Below are 17,306 nucleotides of genomic sequence, written 5' to 3' on the forward strand. Positions count from 1 at the left end.
CAGTTACTGGAGATAAGTCTCCTTTTCAAGATATTATGTACATTATTTTCCAGGAAAACCTCATTCAATGCTGGTAAAAAACTGCAGAATTTTTTTCTGGGGAAAAACCTCTGGTTCATCTCATCTTGCAAATACTATCAACAGACATGCATAAGATTCAGAAGCACAGTTTGAAAAGAAACAAATCAAATTCCAACCTCATTTTTGTTCAATGGTTTTGATGTGAAGGATCTCGACAACAGAATACCAGAGTTTCAAATATCTTTTTACCTTTTCAGTGTTAGTGAAGTGCTAACTGAGGCCATGAAGCACCTGCCAGAAACCTCTGAAGAGTCACCTGTGTAAAGATGATATTTGAAACATGGCTTCTCTAGCAGTCATTCTCTGTCAGTAACAGCCTTCTTTTTATTTCCACTTTTTAATGTATCGAAGGTGGCTCTTATTTTCCATTCCTTTCTTTCCCTCTGCCTGCACTGGCAGCTCTTTAAATAACCACATCTCTTATTTGGTGGCTTTTAGCAGAGAGAGCTGAGCATAACTGGCAATATATTTTCCAGTAAATTCATTAGGCAAGAAGAATACTTTTTTTTTTCCTATTACATCAGCCCTTACACGCAGGGCCATCACTTAATTTTCCATTTTACATTTAAATCTGCTTCAAAACATTCCATATCATATTACATTAGACCCTGTTGTTCTGTGCTACTTACAAATGGCAGGAGGAAATTTGGAGTAGCAGGCTAATGGCCTAATTCATAGACACCATAAGGCATCTGGAAATCAAATTTCTACCATTGCCCTCATAAGAGATCGATTATTACATCAAATCCTGAGAAAACTTTCTGGAACTTCAGAAGGACTCCTTCAGCAAACACTGCTGACTCATCCAAAACCAGCTTCCTGGGCCAATGCGTTTAACACTTGGTCAAGTTCTCTTCTACACTTGGAAATACTCTGATTCTTCTCAGTGTCCTCTCAGCGAACCCTCGATCTCCTTGCTCCTTCACTGGGAATGTTACAGGTAGGCAGTGAACACATCTGCCCCACCCTTCAAGACACTGGGGACAGGAAAACTGCAAACTGCAGATATGTGCCTGAATAATGACTTCCTCTTAAAATGTCTCAATGTGCAAGAGTGAGAAATAATCTAATTCTCTTCACACTTTATCAGATGCTGAAGACATTAAGTCAGCAAAGGGCATCAAGGAAGGCAGAACTAAGCACTGCTGCCTGTTCTAGGAGGCTAAAACTGACTGCTCTGACTCATTCCAGCTGCCAGCTCTGCTCTGCAGGGCAGTGTTACATCCACTTTCACCCACATTAGCAAGAGAAGTCTCCTGGCATTGCTCTGCACTGGCACACCACCTACTAGAGCTATGGGATAGATGTTCTGGATGTAGTGACACAACAAAGAGTTTCACATTGCCCAGAGAAAGGAGATGAAGGTGGTCTTTGCTGGCCTGCCACATGCTGGGCAGCCTTCCTAGTCCCTGGCTGACACTTCTCCCAGATCCAGCTGTTCCAGTGTCAGCCCTTCAACAGGCTCACATGGTTCTGTGCCAACCTGCCTTAGTTGCTGGCAGGTTCCTGACTCTGGAGAGATATATAAGGGAACTGGGTGTTTCTTTGGGCATTCCAGAGTTTTGACTTAAAGAGTAACCTCACCTGTGGATGAGAAATGCCTTGTGTTAATCAGTAACCTTAAAATCACGTGCAAAGCAGGGTAAAGTGAAATACACTTTATTTCCAAGGTGATTTATTTTCAATCTACAAAATAAACAATGCATTTTCAAAACTTTATAAACTATAAAAGTGAAGAAATTAAAGAGTCTGCCACTATTCTGATCACATCTGAAAAGCTGACTATTTGTATTCCTGACTAATTTTAAATCATTTTCCTGTTGAAGCATCTTAACCTTAACAATTTTTTCAGCCAGCCTCTCTTTTGAGGTTCTCCAGCTGCATCCATATTCCACCCTGATTCTGGATGCCTATCAAATTTATTTCATTCTGTCTTACCCAACAGACAACAAAAGGAGGATTAAAACTAAGGGAAACAAAGGAGATGTTTCTGTAAGGGAACAATTACTATTTGTTGTACTTGACTGGCCTGTGAGCGATTTCTTGGCTGAATGAGAGGTAAAACTTCTCTCTGTCCAACAATCTCATGCCCCTTTATGCATACATTTTAGTGTGACATGTCTTCATTCATTGAACCCTGCCACGATTTAGACATTAGTAAACACAGTTGCTACAAACATTTGCATATGGGTAGCTCTTACTCTGGCCAGGTACTGAAGCAGTCAGTACTGGTTTTGGGAAGTAGCACATGTGGGCTGAGGGGATCCCATGCCTGGCTTTGAAGGGATAAATAAATCCCACAAATTCCATCAACAATACAGGTCTTCCATGTTCTATACTTCCAAACTCACTGTTTCTTACCTCGTGTATGCATACTCTGCATGCATAACTCAAACTGCCAGCGTCACTTTCCTTCTGCCAAAAGACTTTTCATCTCTCACAATGTTCTGTGTACTGACAATGGTCTCCTTTGCTTTGTTTTTGCCTATTAAAGGCCAGGTCAACCTTTATCTCCTGCAGTATTGTTGGCTGAATAGCTCTTCCCCCCAAGCCACTTGCCGACACAACTGCTAACAAGGTTGTCAGAGACCCAGAGTATGGAAAGGATCCAGCCCAAAACTGTTCTCCAGTCAGCTGTGTGATCAGTTGTGCTGACACAACAGCAGGAGCAGCACAGGATTGTAAGGGAATGTCAGGGAGCAGGATTCTCTGGGCAGCCTGGGCCCCGAACATCCATGTGTAAGTCAGGTTCTTCATCACATCATCCAGTGAGCTCTGTGCTATGTCAAGCACCCATGTCACCTATTCACAAACAGGAATCCAGAAGGGAAGCTTTGTCATTCCAAAGGAATGACAAAGGGCAATAATTATGGAGCAAGATGCAAGATCCATAACTGAAGCAGAATCCAGGAGTTTTGTGGTATACGGAATATTTTTCTTTACAGATTTTAAGAAAAACTCATTTTAAATTTTATGGGGCAAGACTGTCCATTGCAGAAAGGCAGAGATTGTCTTCGTGTCCATTTCAGTGTTGTTTCTGGCTAATGACTATCCCCAGTCCTGCACAAACTGCCCATGAGAGCCGACTGACGCAGAGCAACAAAGGAAGCTGTCCCTGGGACTGATCACGGACCAGAACTCAAGAAGTACAGCTTATTTAGAGCTGTTTAAGCATCCTCCACCATACAGCAAAGTTAGTGTGCATTCTCCTGTTAAGCCTCCTTATTCCACTCCGATCTATAGCCACTCTCTACCTTGGGAAATGAAACTGGCAGCACAGGTGATTTTTCTTCCTACTTCCATCTGCTGCTGCAAACACATGCTGCAAGTTAAGGAGCTATGAATGATGGAGTGTATGTAAATTTAACTTAATGACAGCTGCTTAAAGAGCGATGGGCGAGAAAAGAGAGCACAAAGGCCTTTGGTGGAGTATGTAAATGAAGAGAGAGCTTGTATTTAAAGGATTATGTGTTGGGGAAAAAAAGTACTTGAGGAACAGTGGAGGTTTTAAAGGGTGAGAGTATGATCAAGAAGATTTTGTAGGTCTATAGGGAGGCAATATCACTCTTCTGATGAACCAGAGAAGATAGAGGTTCTCAAGGTCATTAATCTACGTAGCCTAAAGTTTAGGTGAGATCCCTAAGAGCAGAATAACCATGTGCAAATTCACGCTTTTCTAAATGGGACACTGTCTCAGAACATGGCTAAATCCTGCTCTGACATGATATGGTGCCTCAGGAAACACTAAAGCGTAGTTTTCTGATGACATATCCACCACTTACTTGGGTTCAGAATATTCTAAGTTAATTAAGTTGTCTGTTCAAGTGGAAAAGATCACTTAGAATGCCATTACTAGTCATGACCATAATCACCTTTGTTAACAGAATAGACAAATTACCTGTGGACAGATTGGCATCCCTCCAGTTATGATCTTTCTTCTTGATTTATTCTTGGCTCCAGACTTAGAAACATTAATCAGAATCCAATGAAACAGGCTCTTTGAGAGGCAGGAAGAAACAACAAAATAAACATTTCTACTTCCTGACTACTCATTATTTATAGTGAAATGAAGACTGGCATATATCTGGGAGCTTTTCCACATTATTTGCTGTAATCAGTGGGTTTCAATGCCTAATCATACAATGACAGCATCGCCAAGAGGAAAGATGACAGACATTATTCAGGACAAATAATGCTGCAGGCAAAAATACAGAAAGCTTGCCTAACCATTCTTGTTATAATGAGGATTCCAAACTTTACCTCCACAGTTTCTTGCAACACTCTATCAGTATTTGGCATGTGACGCTAAATAATTGAGATGCTAGTAGTTAGGGATGCAAGGAGTGACAGCAGGAAGAAAAGATGTCACATGTCACTGCTCTCACAACCTGTTCCTGCTGCTGGCACTTTCTTTAGCTCCTGTGTCCTGACAATGGATTTTACAACCTTAATACAATTCTAATTGCATTAGGAGGTTTTAAAATATGTTGTGCTGATCTGTGTTGAATTCAATGGAAATTGTGCTCCTACTGCCAAAATGCATAATTAAGAACAAGATTTAGGTATCTTCTGGGAAATACAGCTCATGAGAGGACTGGCTCTGAGGTCTGCTATACTGTCCTACCTGAGGACAGAAACACAGTCTAAAAAGTCAAACCAAAGCACTGACCATCATGGACATGTATTTATTGCAACTGATATAGTCATCTAGGGGTAATTTCTGTGTCATTCTCTGAACTTTTCTTCATAAGAAAACAGCAACATGGAGGTGTGATTTTATGAAAACTGCCAAAAACTGATAGCAAAATTCATTTTCAACAGAGCAATAGCCCGTTTAGAGCCCCATCTTGCATGAGTAATGTGAAGGCTAATTTTTTTCTTTAGGTACATTCACCAAGGTTTAAATGTCCTAGAAGTTCAGGCATTTAGTGGATCTCCCAAGCAAAATGTTCTCATGTGTATACCAACTCCCAGAAACTAAGGAGTTTCAACAGCCAGCTAAACAGTTGGTAAGGTTCTATCTTTATTTATACTTGAAGAAAAGAAACCATTTCTAAGTTGCCAGGCTTCATCATCAAAGCACATCTATACTTAGTTTTTAGTGACAACCCCAAAGGTTAAAAAAATATGAGTTACCCTCACACAAAAAATATCACTGACATTGAAATAGCAAGATGTTTTTGTATGGGATTTTCAGACTTTTCTTTGACAATTGGGACAGCTGACTCCACATATTGATTGAAAAGATCACAGAAATGGTAGAGAGGTGGGAAGAAAATATCTACAGAGTCATCTAGGTCAATGCAGTCACCTACAGCAGGGGGCACAGGATGTTGTGCTGAGTTTTGACTATCACCAAAGATGGCCCCTCTGGCCAACCTGGTTCCAGTCTGCAGTTAACCATAAATTATTTTTTTCCCCTTAGATTTGAGTGGAATTCCCTGCATTTTATTTTTTTGCCCATTGTCTCTTGTATCTTTTTCTTGTCATCACTGAGAAGAGTTTGACTCAACCTTTCTTACTTCCCTTTCTTACTCCCCAGTGTGTCAATTTCTCTCTTGTATGGGGGAGCCCAGACCTGGACAAATACTGGAGATGTGTCTCACCAGTGCTGAGTAAAGGGCAAGAGCCACCTCCTTCGACCTGCTGCCAAAACTCCTCCTACTCAGGTTATTGTTGGTCTCTTTTGCTGTAAGGGCACATTACGGACTCATATTCAGCTTGGTGTCCAACAGAACCCCAAGGCCCTTTTCTGCAAAGTTATTTTTCAGCCAGTCAGCCTCCAACACAGCTGATGCATGCTGTTACCCATCTCCAGATGCAGGACTTTGCTTTTACCTTTGTAGAACTTCATGAGGTTCCTGTCTATTTCCCCAGCCTGTTGCAATTCTGAGTAGGAACGCATCCCTCTGGTCTATCATCTGCAAATTTGCTGAGGGTGTACTTTGTCACATCCCTCAGGTGGTTAGTGAAGCTTTAAACAGTTCTGGACCCAGTTTTGACCCTTAGAATGCTCCACTAGTGACCAGCTTCCAGCTGGACTGTGTGCGACAGCTGCCTTCTGAGCCCAGTTTCCAATGTGCTGCACTGTCTGATTACCTCAACTATCCATCACCATTTTGTCTTAAGGATGCTAGTGAACAATGTCAGAAGCCTTGTTAAAGTCAAGACAAACAACAGTGCTGCTTTCCCCTCATCCACAAGCCAGCCAGATCACCACAGAAGACCATCAGGTTGGGTCAGGTAGAATTTCTCCTTTATAAATCCATGTTTACTTCCCTAACCACCTTCTTGTCTTTCAAGTGTCTGGAAACAGTTTCCACAGTAATTCATGCCCTCATGCTGCCAGGGATCAGAGTGACACTGACCAGCCTGTAGTGCCCCAGATTTTTTTTTCCTTGAAGATGGGAGTGGCAGTTGCTTACTTCCAGCCTTTTCTAGGGAGCCTTATTCTCATTCCAAGTAATTTCCAGGCAAAAAGAGCCTGACCACCACCTTTTCCCCAAGTTTCATACCTTCAGTTCCTGCTTTGTGATCCATACTCCATCCTTTCAAGTCTTAGCATTGTAAAAATTGACCAAACATCCTTGTTACTGCAGGGTGACACGAGGCAGGACAGGCACAAGGGACTACAGGTACTGGGATGCTTCTGCACCTTCCTGCCCTTCCTTCTAAGGAAAGGAGTAAGGATTCTGCTCACTTTGTCTGTCTGCTCTCCTCCAGGAGCCGGACAAGGGGAGCAGACATCTGACCAAAAACTGAGCTGACCATTCATTGGAGACTGAGGTTTTTCATCTCCCTAGAAACTGGCTCTTACCACAGCAGAATCATCACTACCTTTGGCCTCTTCCCAAATAAAAAGCACAAAGCTTGCCGACTACTATCAGAAGCAGCTTCCAGCTTTGCCTGAGAAGTGCTTCTATACAGGGACAGAAACATTACTGAAATGCAAATTGAAGCAGTGAGAATATGCATTGCCAAAAGGAGGAGTTAGGCAACATGGGGAAAGCATATTTTCTGATGGGAGATGACCAGTCTTTCTCCTCTTTCAATTACATGTCAAACCCTTTATATGTTTAAAAATCCTCACAGGACACATTCAAGTATCTCAGACCCAAAGGGTGACTTTCTTGGCCAGCTTGGAAAGAATCTTTTCACAGCCTATGTTTCCTTCCCTGATTCCACATCCACAAACCAAACTGGAGTTCAAGAACTCCATGTCAGCCCAGTCTTTGCACGATATAAACCTGGCACCATAGGCCACATGCAGCTACAGAACCATCTTGGCCATCTCACTATTACAACGCTTTTCACATAAAGTTTTCAAGTCATGTATCTGAACACACATTCAGTGTGACACCCTTGAAGTATGTAAAGCCAATGGATCAGGCCCTTCAGCAAGGTAGAATTTTTTTGTTTGAAAGTATTTTGAATTAAAAATAAATAGTATATTTTCTAATTTATCCAGCTGTTTGTTTCACATTTTCAGGCTTTCTTCCACAACAAGGTCTAGATGGAGTATGCAAACAAGCAAAGCAAGAATTTCAGTAATCTGAGAAAATGGGCACTTCTACACATTCTACCTCAATAGGTGACTTATTTGAGACAGTAACTAAACTCTGGCAGCTGAGCCTATCAGGCTCATCTGAGGATCAGATCGTACAAAAATCTATCCTCTCATATTTTCTAAAGAGCCCAAAAGAGAAGTGAGATAAATACCCACATCTTACCTTTAAAGTTTAAGTGTAGAAGAGAACAAGATATTGGTGAGAAACAACCCAACATCTTTTCAAAGGTGTTAGTTGTGCAAATTCACTCACATGATGATACTTAAACTATGGTTTTGCTGGCAGAGGATAGCATTGGGAAAGAAGATAAATTCTCCTTCATGTGTCAAATACAATTCTGATTTCTTTGAAATAAGATTTTAGGAAAGGACATAAAAGCAGAAGTTGGTTTGTGCCCTTTGTATCCATTCCTGGCTCCAGTCTTCTACAACTGAATTTTTTAACAAAATTGGAGGTAGCTGGGATTGGATTCCTATTACACTGGGCATTTGTTGCATGAAATAGAGGACATAGAAAACTACACACAGATAGAGAAGACTAGTATGCCTTCTAGGAAAGTGCTGGATTTTAGAATCTCCCCTCCACAACACCACAAGCAGTTGACAAGTGTCCTCATGCTTGGCCATTTTCCAACCCCTGCAGTTTTTGGTTTTTTCGCTAGTATTGCCTCTGTTAGGTACAGACACACAAAGCATACACATACTGAAACCGCCCAGGATTAGTCATTCTTTGCTTTTTCATTCACATCCTGAACAAACATCCATGAAAGAAGTTAGGTATCCATGTACATGACAGAATCACAGAGCACACATTTATGTTGGATAAATCCTTTAAGACTACTGAGTCCAACTATTATCCCAACACTGCCAAGTCCACCACTAAACCATCTCCCTTAGTGTCACATCTACAAGTCTTTTAAATACCTCCAGGGATAGTGACTCAATCATTTCCTGGGCACCCTGTTCCAATGCTTGGCAACCCTTTTAATGAAAACATTTTCTTAATGTCCAATCCTCCCCTGATGCAACTGGGACTCTTTCCTCTCATCCTGTTGTTTGTTACCAGGAGAAGAAGACAACCCCAGCCGGCTACAATCTCCTTTCAGGCAGCTGTAAAGGGTGATAAGAACCCCCCTGACCCTCCTTTTCTCCAGGCTAAACACCCCCAACTCCCTCAGATGTTCCTCACAGGACTCGTGCTCCAGACGCTTCATCAGCTCTGTTGCCCTTCTCTGGACCTGTTCCATCACCTCAATGTCTTTTTTGAAGTGAGTGGCCCAGAACTGGACACAGCACTGAAGGTGTGGCCTCACCAGTGCTGAACACAGGGGAACAATCACTGCCCTGGCCACACTACTGATACAGGCCAGGATGCCATTGGCCACCTGGGCACACACTGGCTCATGTTCAGCTGGATGTCAAGCAGCACCCCCAGGTCCTTTTCCACCACGCAGGCTTCCAGCTGCTTTTTCCCCAGCCTGCAGTGTTCAATGGGGTTCTGACCCAAGTGCAGAATCCAGCACTTCACCTTGTTGAACCTCACACAATTGGTCTTTTCCCATCACCCCAGCCGGTTCAGATCCCTCTGTAGAGCCTCCTCACCCTCCAGCAGATCAGCACTCCTGCCCAACTTAGTTCATCTGCAAACTGACTGACTGGATCCCCTCATCCACATCATTGATAAAGAAATTACACAGGACTGGCCCCAACACTGATCCCTGGGGAACACCACTTGTGACAAGCTGCCAACTGGATATAACTCTGTTCACCACCACTCTCTGGGCTCCCCAGCCTGCAGCCTCAGCTGACATACTGGTCATGAAAATAAGTAGACATTTGCTTCGGTGCTGTCTTTGCTCCATATATTAAATTTTTCATTACATTTGATCACTACCTTAAACAGAATCTCCTTCTCAAAATCTGCAGAATCATCCCCTCATTATTTGCTCTAAAAAGGCAATATATAAATATATATAAAATAGAGTAACCTACAAGACATAGTCTTTGTAATAGAGAGATGTAGTATTTTATGTCTACACATTCATGTATATATGATATGAAAGAAAAAAATTATGTACACTTTTTACACACACCACATACCATTTTTTTTTTCCTTAAAGAAATATGTCCTGAAGTTTCAAGTTGAAAAGAATATGAAAGAAGGAAAAGCTACTCCTGACTGAGACTATTTGCACATGTTAAGATATTGCTGGAAGTTATTTAGGTACTGTGGTGATGGTTGAATGCCTGTAGAAACCAAAATAGTAAAAATATATTCACAGACAAGAACCTTAGTTTTCACTCTTTTGCGATCTTTCTACATGCTATCCTTGGTTATTTCCAAAACTGTTAGAATGTCTACAGAAGTCCTTAAGCTGATGCCCAAGAAAATCTCCTTTCATCCATGGAAGAACTGCAAAAAATTCTGTGAAGTTCCCATCTGCCCAGGGCACTACAAACTGTGATCAGCAGCAAAGATGACATGTTAGTGCAACCATTCTTGCAACCACTTCCTGAGCTAATTTGGAGATATCTTATCTGCAGTCACAGACTAACCTATGCCCCCTGCAAAGTGCTCTGAGGTTCAGCATTTCAGTTGTTCCACCACATAGCTGGGTGCACCATCCCACCTTATGCACTCATTTTCATGCAGAGTTTTCATACCAGTCACTGAATATGAATAATGAAGACTTAGTAGAGTGAACTGCAGAATGTATGCACTCCAGGTATTGCCAGAGACACTGCAAAGATATTGTCAGGTTCAATTCTCAGAAACCACCTCACTAATCTCTAAGTAACACTGATTTTCAGATCGTAGTCTAAAGATTCTGTATTCTATTAGCAATGCCTTGATTCATCCTCTTGCTTACTAAATCTGATTAATATCAAATTATATCAAATTTAGAAGGCTATGCTGTGATTAATTTCACTAGAAGTTCTTCAGATTTCAAAAATGAAATACTTAGATGTTGCTATAAAACTTACTTGTGGGTCTTGGCAAGGTGATGCCATGTACACACATGAAATGCAAACCACATTAATGACACTGCTTTATGTTAATACTAATAAAAGGATAGACAAAGAAATTCAAGTCTTAAGTTCCAAGGCAGTACAAAGCTTGTGTCTCAGGATTTTGTTTGTGCAGGCAGAAAAATCTCTCTTATATACTGCAGAGTTCCTCATCCTGTCAGCCAGAGAGCAGGGCCACAGCCATCACACTCCACAGCTGTCACAGCACATTTGAGCACTCTGATCCCTCATGGCCTGCTGGGCTCAATGTTTCCCCGGTGCACAGGTGACAGACATCCATCTGTGTCACCAGTTTCACAAGGACAGATCTCTTGGCAGTGGCAGAAGTTCAATAACCAGTTCACAACAAAACATTCAGAAACAAAGCACCAGAGGCACTGACCAGTGGCAGGGACATTTTGATAGTGGTCAAAAAGGTCACACGTGCAAGAGAAGCTTTGTTGTGAGCTACAGATGCCTCTTATGGTCAGGGGCTCTCAAAAGAAAAGCCAGCCAAATGAACCATTGACCTGACTTGTCCTGAAGAAACATAAATCTTTTTGGCTATTGCAAGGGTCAGTTAGATGTAAACTGAAGATAGGTTCAAGCTTCCAGACTGAGATGCAGTCTGGATTACAATTTAGAATCATCCCTTCTTTCCTGATGAAAAAATGTCTTTTCAAGCTTGGTCAGGAGCGTGAGGCTGGGCTTATCTCTATTGCACAGACCTCACAATGCAAGAGAATGCTTGCCTGAAGAACACTGGCAGAAACACACCATGTGTCAGAGGGATTTAAACTGGCAAACTAGTTTGCCTTCTGGCAAACAAAACTTGCAGGTTCAGAGTTTATGATCTCAAGAAAGCAATTGTAAACTTCTTATGAGTGTTTCACCATACAGAAGCAGCACTGCAAGTGAAATTCAAGATAAACAACACGGTATTGACATCCTGAATGCTTTTCCTGGATGTGCAAAAGATGAGAGATTTTTCCCTTCTTTCTTGTATACACAAGTGAAAAACACGCACTCCTTCCTCAGCACTGACTCAGTTGTTGCATAAGGATTATTTGTTCCAACTGCAGTTAAATCTCTTCAACACAGACTTACTTTGGGCTGTTGCCAAGGCTTTAACAGAAGCTTCACTTAAGCAGCCATAAAAAATCATTTCATTTGTGCTAAAATGCCCCCTGAACCTGAGCTTGTCTGCCTACCTTGACTCAGTATTGTCAGCTGACTCCTGGGTCTCAGATCTCAGTTGTCACAATCTTCTAGAGCTTTCTCACAGTCCCCCAAAGATTTTCTTGATCCTTCTATTTATCCACTTTCTATAAGTTACCATCTTCCTGGTGAACTAAATTCTTTTAGTTGGCAACTGACCTGGAAGGAAAAAAAACCATGTAATCACAGAATTATTATGGGAGCAATAAACACAACTAACTCAAGGGATGGTATCTCCATTGTTGGCTCATATCCCAAGTTGGACAGCCAGCAAAATGTCATTTTTACATAAAAATCACAGGTGGAAAACATCCTTCCACAAGTTTTTTGGCCATGCATATTATGCTAAGTGTATACTGGAACAATCTAAAAATAAGTAAACTAATGTGGCAAACTAACATGCAACAGGAACTACAGTCAGGGTAGAGGACAATAAAATTATAAGTTTTTGGGCTGTGGGAAGGGACTACAGTGCAATGAGAAGTAAGAAGGTGCAAGAGTCACTCAAGGCAAAAAGCAAATCTACAAGGCAGTTCAAGCCTTAGATCTCTCTGAGAGCAATTTTCTGAGGTGCTTCTTGTGTCTTGACTAGGACAAGACAAGGAGGACAGGTACCATCAAGTTATTCAAGGCATAATACAGAAAACAGCAATAGACAGAGTGGGTTTAACTTACTGTTACTTGGGAATGTTTGGGGTAGATGAGCCTACAAAGAAAGAAATGTCTCACTGCACAACAAAAACAATTTGTTCACAACTGAAATGAAATTCAATAAGAACAGCTTTTTTTAAAAAGCCAACAGATGTGAAGAAGAACAACATAATATGTTAAAAAATATTTAAGGGATTAAGTCATTAAACTAAAGATAACATTTTTAAATAAAATTTAGCATAAAAGTTGATAAACATCTAACAGGAAACAGTGAATTACAGTGCCAAAAAAATTTGTTAAGCAGGTCTATAAAAAGAGATAATCAGTTCAAGATCATCCTTTCAAATATTTTTCAAGAGCCTAAAAATAAGGTGGTGGTCTTAAATGCTTGGCTCTATGTGATAATAACATAACTCAAAAAAGTTGGTAAAAAGTTCAATACGTGATGCATGAGAATACTGAAGATGAACTAATTATATAGAAATGCTATAGTAGTAGGGACATCTGTGAAGGAGTATTTACATATTTTAAAAAGTCAATAGTCAGACAGGACACAAAAATTAACAGTGTCAGTCAGAAACATTGAATTCATTCTGGCTGAATTTTTAATGCCCAAATTGAAAAGGATTATTGTTTTTGTTGCTATTGTTATTTTTATTATTACTTTCCTAACTATCCATAGGAGCTGCTGGGAAGAGTGTGAGTGTAGAGGACTAATAATGGAAGAGGAGTTTTACCCTTCTACATATGGAGTAAATGTCACAATAGCACCTAAGAAACAATTTTACACTACTTAAACTATATTTTCTTGGAACAAATAACATGCAGAAAAGGAAAAGCAATGTTTGACTGTTTTCTGAGTACACTACTGGACTTGGATCAAAATGATACTGACATAGTGACCATGATTACTAAAAAAAAAGACTCCAAGAGAGTCTTGATTATTATGTGATTATGATTATTGAAAAAAATCTCCAAGAGAGCAAATCATATCCATGCAAAACCCAGCATTTAGTATTGGCACATTAGAAGTATAGAACATGACAGTACAGCTGCAACCTGCTACTGGCTAAAACCCAATAGCATGAGAAACAGGAGAATTTTGGGTCAAAGGGGTGCAACAAAGCACACTTGGTGGGGTACAGATGAATGAATGCTTTGCACTGATGAGCTTGCTTACATGTCTTCAGCCACACAGTGCTTTGCAGGGGCAATTAGGAGAGCTGGGTCAAACTGAAGAGACAGTGAAAAGGGTTTAGAATCAGTAGGAGTAGCACAAAAAAATGCACCAAAAGCAGGTAACTCTGAAGAGTCCTAAAGGAATTGAGCTATTAATTGGGAGATGCAAACCCTCACTGAAATCAGACATATTGTCTGAAGAGCAGAGGAAAGGAAATCTGATGACAATTTATTGGAATATTTCCATGGGTAAGACCTAATAAATTGAAGTTCTTTGCAGGAAACCAGAAAAAAAAAAAAAAGAAAAAAAAAAGAAAGAAAAAAAAAGAAAGAAAGAGAAGTGCTTTCAAGCCAGGTATAATCTAATTCTTTTAGGTTTGGGTTCTGACACATCTGAGGACCTATAGGGACAGGACTCACACTACTTCATATTTTAGAGTATACATAGCATTTTCTAGCATAAGTGAACAATTTTCTGATTCATAGTAAAAGCTTAAAAGTTTAATTGCTTAGTTGGTGTGATCTAGATCACCAAAACAAATTAGAAAAACTCCATCAAACTACTGAAAAACAACACGATTGATAAATGAGAGTAAATAGTAAAAAAACCTGATAATCTGTGTACTTAAACTGATTATGTGGTGCAAAGGAATGTACACTGATTATATACATCAACTTCCACAGTTCACAATCCTCTGCCAAGTTTCATGCCATTGCTTTTCTCAACATTCCCATTTACTTTGCCTTACCTTGTTCTTACTCCTCTGATTTATTTTTCCATTTCTCACTTACCATTTGTCTCAAGCTCCTGTGCTAACAACCTGTGCTGGCCTATGCCATTCCCTGTAATATCTAATTATTTTCCCATTCTTGACACTTAGCTGGTTTTCAATATGTTGTCCCATATTTATTAATTTTTTGTATACCTTTTATCATCCTAATTTCATCAGTGTTTAAATCTGTAGCCCACTCCCCATATCAACCATAGCTCTAGTTTCACCTTGTGACAGTAAGATACTTTCCCATGACTACTTAAAACTGATTTTGTGTGACGAATTCCAGCTCTGATCTTATTATTTCATCAATAATCATTTGACAAAAGAGTTTTCAAATATTTAACATGGCACATTGCATTTCATCTCGCTTTTCATAGACTTTTAGTTTCCTGAGCTTTGATCTTCATTTAGATTGCTGGGTTGTGGAAAGCACTGATCATATGGTAATGCTCTTTTTCACTGTAATGACCATGAGCTAATCAATTTAAGGATGATTTGTACCCAACAGTCCATCAGTTAAACAGGTTCTGCAGCTGCATAAGCTGCCTCAGAACTGTGTACCAGTTTACTACAGAACAGAAGTAGCAAGCACATATTTTGATGTTAAACATCACCCTGTGTCAGACTTCACATACAAAACAGTTTTACACTGTTTAACCTTAAAAAGATTGTTAACCTTGTTTAAAAGTTTTCAGAATCATTCTTACAGTTTGTGAGCAATCCAACCATGCCAGAACACAACATGCAAGGCCAACTAACACATTGCTGTAGCTACTATAATTAGAGGTCATTAGCAGCACTATCTAAAGTCATGAAGCCATAATTATCTGCAACAGTATTGAAATGATGCTTGTGAAAATAAACAATAACTCTGTGTCAGACTATCTAGAAAAAAATCTGCTAATGAAAAGAGACAAGTGCACCAACCAGGAACAACAGTGTGTACATCATGTCATTACAGCAGATCACAGCTCTGAAAGCAAGATCTAGCCTATAAGCAAAGTGAAACAGACAGGCTAAGATTACTTCAGAAACTAAAGATTATGACCACTAACTTTCTCCCTTTTTTTTTTTTTTTAATTACTTATCAGAAACTTAGGCCTCTACCTCTTACATGATAATCTCTACAAGGATGTGTAAGAAGGGGTTTTTTTTAAACAACTATTTAATGTTTAAAATCAATTTCAAGGGCTATTTAATATCCAAAGTGTAACAATTTGGTAGTATTCTGTACTTCTTTTTTTCCAGAGAAACCAATGGCAAAACTCATAAGGAAAGAAAGACTTAAATACATTCTTATTCTCAGACAGTGGGTTCTAAGAAAAAATTAAATCAAACTTCTCAGCCTAAAGATGACCCAAAAGAACACAGAAAGAGAATATAAAAGGTTTTTCAAATAGAAAACAGCATTCATTTTAAAAAAGGATAACAAATAAAGAATCTAAACTAGACTTTTAAATTAAAAAGCTCAACTTAGACCACAAAAAAAAAAAAAATCTTAATGATAACAATGGTGAAAGAGTGGGCTGAATCACCTAGAAAGATTTTAAATTTTGTGAGATTTTGTTTCAATGCGACTTGATCACATGACTACCTCACAGATTTTGATAAAATCAGTGTAATTGCAAATATTAAGTAACAATAGTCAGCAGCAACTGGGTAACCCTCAACACAGTAGCCTGAGTCTTCCTGAGAATAGAGCAAAACTGCTAGCTGTCAAGTGAATTACCAAAACCATTAGTCCATGAATTACTAACACCAGTTCAACCAGAGCTAGACAGAAAATATAAATTATAAAGGTAGCAGGTCTATCTGGTTCTTTCTCTGTCTCAGAACTACTGAGGTTTTGCTCATTTAGAGACTGGTAAATGGCTGACCTTTGAAACTTGTAAAAAAAGTAAAAATAATAATTAGTTACACACAATAATCTGTGAGAAGTTTAACAAGCTTAACTGATCCTACCCCAGGGCAAAAGTCCAATCCCAAAATCCTTTCCAGCCTTATTTTTGGTTATTCTAATGATTAGCTAAGAGAAAGAAAGAGAGGAAAATGTGTTTTGCACGAATTGCACTAGCAAACAAGCTGCAGGATATAATTATATATATCACTGCTTTTATGAAAATGGATATTGCTAAAGCTATTATTTTCCAGATACTTTGATCTACAAGAGATCAGGGCCTCCTATTCTGCATTAATGAGAGTCAACACATGCAAGTAATCCAGAGTTTTCTTCCAACATAACTATATGCATAGTTAGAAGATAGAAGGCCTTCTTTAAAATGAGAATTTGAGTATTTGAAACACTGATTAAAAAATTTCTGAAATGGCTTGAGAAATGGTCTCATGACATAAAGATCAGAAAACTGTCTACAGATGCTTCTATTTTACCATTCCTGTTGAAACTTTTCACTTCTTTCCATCTTACTCTGCCTTTTTAAGTGACAAGCATTCACTAATAAAATGTGAAGACAAGCTACAATTCAGACAGCCAACAGATAAATATTTCAGGGGAATGTTAGAAAGATAGCACCATCTCAGTCCAACACTTCTGTTACAAAGACAATATCTAACACTTCCTATAAGAATACATGGGAAGGAAATTAAAAGGATCCAGAGCAGATTTGCACTAACAGACAAGAAAAATTCCTCCAGAACCTGTTAGATGGCAGCGAGAACAAAAAGTTGGCATATTTCTTCTGTTCTTTGCCTATACAAACAAGATTATCAAAACTTAGTAGGATAATTTTGTACCATTTTATCATTTTATATTAATCAAGAACATCACTTTCCTAAAATTTTGGGAGAACAATAACTGCTAAGATCAG

General features: G+C 39.4%; 1 long non-coding RNA gene across 1 annotated transcript; it reads left to right on the forward strand.

The window, feature by feature from the left end:
- Positions 1 to 862: 862 nt before the first annotated feature.
- On the forward strand, positions 863 to 16,745 carry LOC135297458 (uncharacterized). The gene is made up of 3 exons (XR_010359465.1): positions 863 to 1,021; positions 4,966 to 5,090; positions 16,633 to 16,745. It is a non-coding gene; the product is annotated as an uncharacterized LOC135297458 (long non-coding RNA).
- The last annotated feature ends 561 nt before the right edge of the window (positions 16,746 to 17,306 follow it).

The sequence above is a fragment of the Passer domesticus genome, chromosome 1 (genome assembly GCF_036417665.1).
Source record: "Passer domesticus isolate bPasDom1 chromosome 1, bPasDom1.hap1, whole genome shotgun sequence".
NCBI classification, from domain to species: Eukaryota; Metazoa; Chordata; class Aves; order Passeriformes; family Passeridae; genus Passer; species Passer domesticus.